The sequence below is a fragment of the Chlorocebus sabaeus genome, chromosome 25 (assembly GCF_047675955.1).
Source record: "Chlorocebus sabaeus isolate Y175 chromosome 25, mChlSab1.0.hap1, whole genome shotgun sequence".
NCBI lineage: Eukaryota > Metazoa > Chordata > Mammalia > Primates > Cercopithecidae > Chlorocebus > Chlorocebus sabaeus.
The window spans coordinates 22,604,670-22,612,574 of record NC_132928.1 but is presented as its reverse complement, the minus strand read 5'-3'; positions in this window follow the sequence as shown (position 1 = coordinate 22,612,574).

The following is a 7,905-nucleotide window of genomic DNA, read 5'->3' as shown; positions in this document are numbered from 1 at the left end:
CTATAAATGTGAGGGAACAACTGCAATGTCTATCATGCCTTTAAGTGGATATCCAGCCTTGAATACCTTCAGGTTTAAAAGTCTTTATTCCTGCGGTGATATTAACCTGCTAAATGCAGACTTCAAGTCATCCCGAACACTTCCCACATCGAGCATCTTACTCACGGTTTGTTTATTTAACAAGCTGCTCCACGGTGCTGAGCAGTGTGGGCAAAAGAGAAGAACATCAGATCTGTTCCTTTGCCCTCCCATGATCTTAGCCCAGAAGACAAAGAGAGAGAGAAGACTAAGTGCCACAGAAAAGAAGTTCAAATTGCTACATTGTTTAGAGGTGACAGAAATTCCTTGCAGCTTTTGGGAATGGCTTCAAGGAATCAGCCTTGAAGTACTGCTAAAAAAAATTTTAATGTAAGTCTCAACCTCTCTTTCTAAACTGGTGTTTGTAGAATTCTTTCATTCTTTTTTTTTTTTTGCAAATAAAAAACAGCTTAAAGATGAAAATAAAAGCCCGCCAAGCCTGCAATCTTATTCCTTCAAAATAAGCATCCTTAAAAAGGTGTGTGTGTGTGAGTGTGCATTACACATATGTACACACATATATGCTTATATATTCACATATATACATATACATACATATACATGTAATCTGCCTTTGACAGTCAGCAACATATGCCACGTTTCTATGTTGAAATAATAAAGGGGTGGCTAGTGTTTGGCTGGTGGCAAGATCATTACAGACCCAGTTGAACAAAGGCACAGAAGCACGAGGTGAAGATGAACTGCTCAGTTTGGCTGACATCATGGTGTGTGGAAGTGTGGAAGAGAGAAACTGGGAAGGTGAATGGATTGGGTCTCAGAGAATGTGCAGTGCCAGGTAGCGGAATTTCAACAATTTTCAGTGGGCAATAGTGAAACTAAAGGTTTATTGAAATTTCCAATAACTTTTCTAAAAGCCTCGCATTTTGTGTAACTTGGAAACTGCAGTTAAGCTATAGAGAAGGAAAACTCCCATGATCTCACCACTCACAGATAATCTTGTCAACATCTCAGCATTTTTATTTCCAGATCATTTTCAACACTTGTGCCCATTTTATCTTTTACAAAAGTGGGATCCTACTGCATATGCCATCTGTAACCTGATTTTTTTAAACCTACAATTTTATAAAAGTTTTTTTAAGAATATAAATATAAATTATTTTGAGTGGTGGAATAGCATCCTATTACATGGACTTTTGCCCATAGAAATAACTGATTAAGGATCACACAAAAGGAAAAGCAACTGAATTATCCTCTTCCTTAAATACACTTCATTTACCTGGTTTCGAAATTAAAAATTGATTCATGAACATTTAATGAACATGAACTTCATGAACATATACATTCTATAAACCCCTCCCACCCACCCAGTGTGCTGTGTGTGGGGAGGGTTTGCAAAAGTAGGACAAAAGAGCAATGGGTGGTGGAGAGAGGAGGAAGGAACTTTCCTTATCAGAAACCAAAAATGATTTAGGGGTTGAGGAGTAATATGATCAGACTTGAACATTTAGAAGAATCTCCTAAATGAGGGAGAGGGATTTTAAAGGGGAATGAAACTGGAAGAGAGTCTATAAGATAGACGGGATAGGGATCATTTTCCTTCTTGGACAGAATGAGGCAGGTGGCACAGAGAAAGCAAGTGACTTGTTCAAGGTAGCAGGATATGGCTGCTCTAGGGATAAGACTATGATATCCTCATCCACAGACCCAGAACTCTGTCCTGTGCTGGCCTACTCGCAGATTCTGTTTCCCTGGCTTTTTATGTCCAGATGGGTGGTCATGGCATCACTTTTGGATTTTTACTCTTACATTGGGAGCACGTGCAAAGCGGATCAGTGTTTAATATGTATGTATGCCATTGGATGCAGGCCACATCTCAGCCTGTAGCCATTGCCTGAGCAAATATGAAATATTTGGCAAAGATCTCTGGGCAAACAGCCTGGGAGATAATTTGACCTTGTACATAATTAGATTTGTGAACCAGTCTAATTTCATAGTAGTAATTATACTACTAGACTCACACCAATACTTTCCACCACCAAATGTGTGAGCTTTTTTTCTCACACTAACCAATTCTCCAGTTCTCGGTGTACACCAAATGGATGGCTACAACTCAATTAAAGTCTGACACTGTTTACTCGGAGATAGCATCAGATCCCACGGGTTAAGGGTTCAGTCTCACAAGACTGCTCCCATTTCAGACACCAACCACAATTCCCAGTTATCACCTGTGCTTCTGACCAAACAGCTATAAATCGGAGGTTCCCATGACACTGTCTTCTGGTTTGATCATATGCTAAAATGGCTCACAGAAATCAGGAAAATAATTTACTTATCAGATTACCAGTTTATTATAAAAGGATACAACTTAAGAACAGCTAGATGGAAGAGATACCTTGGGCAAGGTATGGGGAAAGGGGCACCGAGCCCCCGTGGACTCTCTGGGGCACCCCCCTCCCAGTAGCTGCACATGTTCACCAACCCAGAAGCTCTCCAAACCTCTTCCTTTATGGTTTTTGTGGAGGTTTCATTACAGAGACATGACTGATTAAATCACGGGCCATTGATCATTGACTCAGCCTTCAGTCTCTCTCCTCTTCCTGGAGGTGGGATGGGGTGGGGTGGGATGGAGTGAGTAGGGCTGAAAGCTACAACCCTCTCATCTCATGGTTGATTCTCTGGCAAACAGCCCCCATCCCTAGGCTATCCAGGAACCCCCAGCCATCAGTCACGAATTAGCATAAAAAGACACTATCATTGGTGAGATTCCAAGGGTTTTAAAAGCTGCCAAGAAAGGGAGAGGGTTATGTCACACCAGCCAAATAAAATTAACTATTTCAACAGATGCTTACTAAGCTCCTGTCCTGTGCCAGGTTCTGAGGGGAATTCTGAGATGGATAAAACTCAGTTCTGGTGCCCAGGGAGTTCACAGCTTGGCAAAGGAGACACAACCAGGGTGCAGGGAAGGATCGCCTGGGTGCCATCAAAGGAGAACCTAGGAGCACAGGAGAGGGGAGATTAACACTGTCCAGGAATCTGAAAATCTCTTTGTAGGTGTGGAGAATGGACTTGGATAGGAGGAAAGAGAGGGTGCGATTTTAAGAGTACAGTAGTCCCCACTTTATCTGTGGTTTCACTTCCTGTGATTTCTGTTACTGACGTCAACAGTGGTTTGAAAATATTTATTACATGGAAAATTCCGGAAATAAACAATTCATAAGTTTAAATCGCGTGCTGCTCTGAGTAGCGTGATAAAGTCTCGGGCCATCCCGCTCCGTCCTGCCTGGAACGTGAGTCCTCCCGTTGTCCAGCGCATCCGACTGTCACAGTACGGCAGTGCTTATGTTCAAGTCACTCTTATTTTACTTAGTAACGACCCCACAGCACAAGAGTAGTGATGCTGGCATATTGTTATAATTGTTCTATTTTACTATTTGTTATTCTTGTTAATCTCTTTCTGTGTTTAAACTTCATCATAGATATGTATGTATAGGAAAAGATATCAGATACGTGGGGTTTGGTACTATTTGCAGTTTCAGGCATCTACGGGGCATGATCCGCTGATCGATGGTCTTGGAACGTGTCTCTCATGGTTAAGGGAGGTCTACTGTATTGATTCTGATTAATGCCTGAGAATGGGATGTTATTTCATTCACATCGAAGCCTTTTTCCTTTCTTCCATTCTTTCTTCCTTTTTAAAAAATTCTCTTTCAGGAAAAAAAAAGCAACCCTGGATATGAGACAGGGGAACAGGGTGACGCAGGGGAAATGAACCACAATCCTTTACTTAGATCTACTCAGAAGACTCTGTAGCTACCATTTCCCCAACATGTATCATGCCATGTATTTATTTGAATACTCATGTCCTTGTGACTCAAAGTTGATGTTCTACAGGTCATGGAAAGTACAGGATCCCGACTCTTGGGAGGCAGCTGCAGTTCAGAACTTGCCTTCTCTTGTGGTTCTTTTTTCCGGCAATTGTACAGGAGGCTTGGCTTAGAAAGTTGATACCCTGGCTCTTCTTCTCCCCTCCCCATTCCTGTCTGCAGCCCTGTGGGGTCAGTAGCAACCTAGGTCTCCTTGGGACCCCTGAAGTTGTTGTATTTACATAGCTTGTTGCCATTGATTTCCACAAATTATAACACGAAAGAACAATCAGTGGTCCTCTCTCTTCTAGCAGCTTCCAGAACCGCCTTCTCTTTGGTCCTGTCCAGTAACTATGTGGATGCTGAATGTGAAAGCTGCCGGGGCCTCCAGCAAGCACCTCTCCTGGCTTTATTTTTGCTGGTGAACACCTAGTCAGGCTTCAGACTTCAGATTGAATGTCAGTTCTATTGGAAAGCCTTCCCACACCTTCCAGCACTGTGCCAGCACTGAGGGAGATTCTGCCTCACCTTGCTGTTGCTACAGGCTCCATCCTTCTGTTAATGGCACCTGTCTTAGTTTGCTTCTGGTTGCTTATAACAGAATACCTGAAATTCGATAATTTATAAAGAAAAGGAATTCATTTCTTATAGTTATGGAGGCTGGGAAGTGCCAGGTCAAGGAACCACATCTGGTGAGGGCTTTCTTGTTGGTGGAGACTCTGCAGAGTCCCAAGGTGGCACAGGGCATCATATGGAAAGGGGGCTGGATGTGATAGCTCAGCTTTTCTTCTTCTTATAAAGCCACCGGTTCCATTCCCATGATAACCCATTAATCCGTGAATAGAGAAGTCAGTTTGTAAGAGTAGAACCCTCATGAACCAACTGCCTTTCAAAGACCCCACCTCTCAATACTGCCACACTGAGGATTAAGTTTCAACATGAGTTTTGGAGGGAATGTTCAAACCATAGGGGTACCCATGACACAGCATTGCCATTTATCTGTTTGCAAGTGTATCTCCACTCTACTGAGTCATTAAAGCACAAGGACTGTGTCTTAATTTATTTTAAAATAGCTTTTTAAAGATACAGTTTACATACCATAGGTTATCTGTTAAAGTGTACAGTTCATTTTTTTTTAAATATAGACACAGAGTGGTGCAACCATCACCATATCTCATTTTAAAACATTCTGTTACTCTCCAAAGAAGCATTGTATTCCTTAGTAGTGACTCCCTTTCCTCCCACCTACCCTATTCTTAACTCTCAGCCCTGGGCAACCATTCATCTATATTCTGTCTCTATAAATTTGCCTTTTCTGGATGTTTTACATACATGTTTTCATAGTAATTTATTTTTTATACACTCTATTCTGCCATTCAGTAGGTGCTTAAGAAATGTTTGTTCAATGAATGAATGAATGTACTAAAGATTGAGAGACTGCTAGGAAGCGTGGCAAGGGGGAAAGAATACTGGACCAAAAGCCAGAAGACCTGCACTCCAGGCCTGGTTATGTGACCTAGCAAAAATCACTCGACCTTTCTGACTCTCAGCTTTCTAGTCTGTAAAGGAAGGATAATAATATCTACCCTCCTTATTTCAAAAATTCACAGTAAGTGTCAAGTGAAAAAAATCACTTGGAAATATTTTATATAGCTCTAAGCAGGCTGTATAGATGTAAGAATAATTTATGTTTGTGTTTACTCTCATCCCTTGAAATGCCTATAAAAATAAATCACTTATTACACGAATGACACAGGGAGAAGGAAGAACGACAGAATGCCAGTCTGAGGGAATCAACCGGTGGGATATCGGCTCCTGGAATGACTGCAGTTAAATCAGGGAAAAGAGCTAACAAATGCCCTGGTTATCCCATATCCATTACCACAAACATTTCCCAGCCAAATGGGGAGATAAAAATCTGTTTTCAAGTGAAAATTAAACTCAATTCACTGGAAGAAAAATGATGATATAATTTCCTCTTATCTTTTTGCTCTCAGGAAATTCTAATTAATATGCTAATTACTTCTGTTTTGCAGGGCCTTTGCATCTATCAGAAAGGGGAGATTCAGGTTTAAGAGTGAGCTCTTTATTGCCTCACACAGAGGTGGTAGTGGAGGAGGAACTCCATGGTGGCTCAGTCCCTGTCTCTCCCTTTAGGTTTAGAAGACTTTGTAGTCTTCTAAATGTGAGTATATTTATTTAGAATATACTCTAATTCTAAATAATTATATTTATTTCTCAAATGTGAAATTCAGGCTCTACAGAGAGATATACAGGACAGAGATGGGATGAGATTATTAGAATAAAACCTCTGAATCTAATAAGGAATATTTTGGAGAAAAAAAAAACGGTCTTGCATGTGAAGATTTCTCTTTAGATAAACTTTTCTTCCACCCAATATTTTTGTAAAACTCCCCAGGTTCCATCCTTTCGTAGTGGTTAGTAGAGCCCCAGACCTTGGTCTGGTACAGGAGAGAGTTTGGATAAAAATATATGAATCTGGACAAAAGGGCCAGCCCCACTTCCTTCAACCTCTTAAAGTCTGAGACTTGGGGCTTCCCTAGAGGTGGACCAGTGAGCCAGGCCTCCCCACCGTTTCCACCTGGTGGCCTTTGGGCACTACCTTCCAACTTGCCACCTTGTTTTTCCCACTCTCCTGATCATCTGATCAGCCTACTGCCTTCCTTCCCAATAAAGGTCATGTTCTTCTCTTCCTCTGTCCCTATTCCAGCAATTTCCCCCATAGCCACTGCTTTCTCCTTATTCAGGGTTTCTTACCGTCAGCACTATTGACCTTAGGTCATATAGTTCTTTGTGGTGAGGGGCTGTCCTGTGCCCCATAGGATGTTTAGCAGCATTCCCAGGCCATTTCACTAGATACCAATAGCACCTCCAAGTTATGACAACCAAAAATGTCTCCAGACGTTGCCCAGTGTCCCCCGAGTATGAAGTCACCTCATTGAGATCCCCTAAACCAGTCTTTCTCCCTTCATCTTGTTTATTAAGCATTCCACAGAGAAGGCACTGAATTAAATCTTTCATGTGTTTTATGCTGATGGTTCTCAAAATGTAATGAACATAAGCATCACCTTGGAAGGTTCTTAAACTGCATATTCTAATTCAGTCATTTTTTTTTTTTGGAAGGGCTTGAGATTCTACTTTACTTTTATTTCTTTGTTTTGAGACAGGGTCTTGCGCTGTCACCCAGGCTTATAATGCAGTGGGAAGATCATGGCTCACTGCAGCCTTGACCTCCCGGGCTCAAATGATCCTCCTGCTTCAGCCTCCCAAGTAGCTGGGACCACAGGCATGTGACATCACAACCAACTAATTTTTATTTATTTTTGTAGACAGGGTCTTGCCATGTTGCCTAGGCTGACCTCAAACTCCTGGGCTCAAGCAATCCTCCCACCTTGGACTCCCAAAGTGCTGGGATTACAGACGTGAGCCACTGTACCCAGCCCAAGATTCTACATGTCCAACAAGGTCCCAGATAATGCTGTTACTGCTGGCTCATGGGCCACACTCGGTGAGCAAAGCTGCAGGTCATCACATCCTCATGGTCATATGAGGACTCTATTTCACAGATGAGGAAGCTGAGGCTCAGAGGGCTGATAAGTGGCTCGATCACATTTTGAACCCAGGTCTGCCTGCCTCCAAAGCTGGTGCTCATAACTAGATTCTCAGTTGATGTTGGGCCAAGGTGCCTAGGTTCTCTCCTTGACCTTCCTTCTCAAGTAATGATGCTATGATAAGCTCATCGGAGACTAAGGCCCAGGCACGTGTTTACCTGAACTATCTATGTTATATGATTCCTTCCTCAGACAGAGTGAGCTACTCACGATCCCAGGTGTATTCTGAGGCCAGCCAAGGTGTATCCATGACCTCATGCCTCTGTTCCAGCCTGCCCTTTGACAGCTCATCCCACCTGCCTGCCCTCCCTGCCTATCTGCAGACAGTAGTCTAGGATTGCAGCTGCCCCGGGGGCTCATTTTCCCTCTCA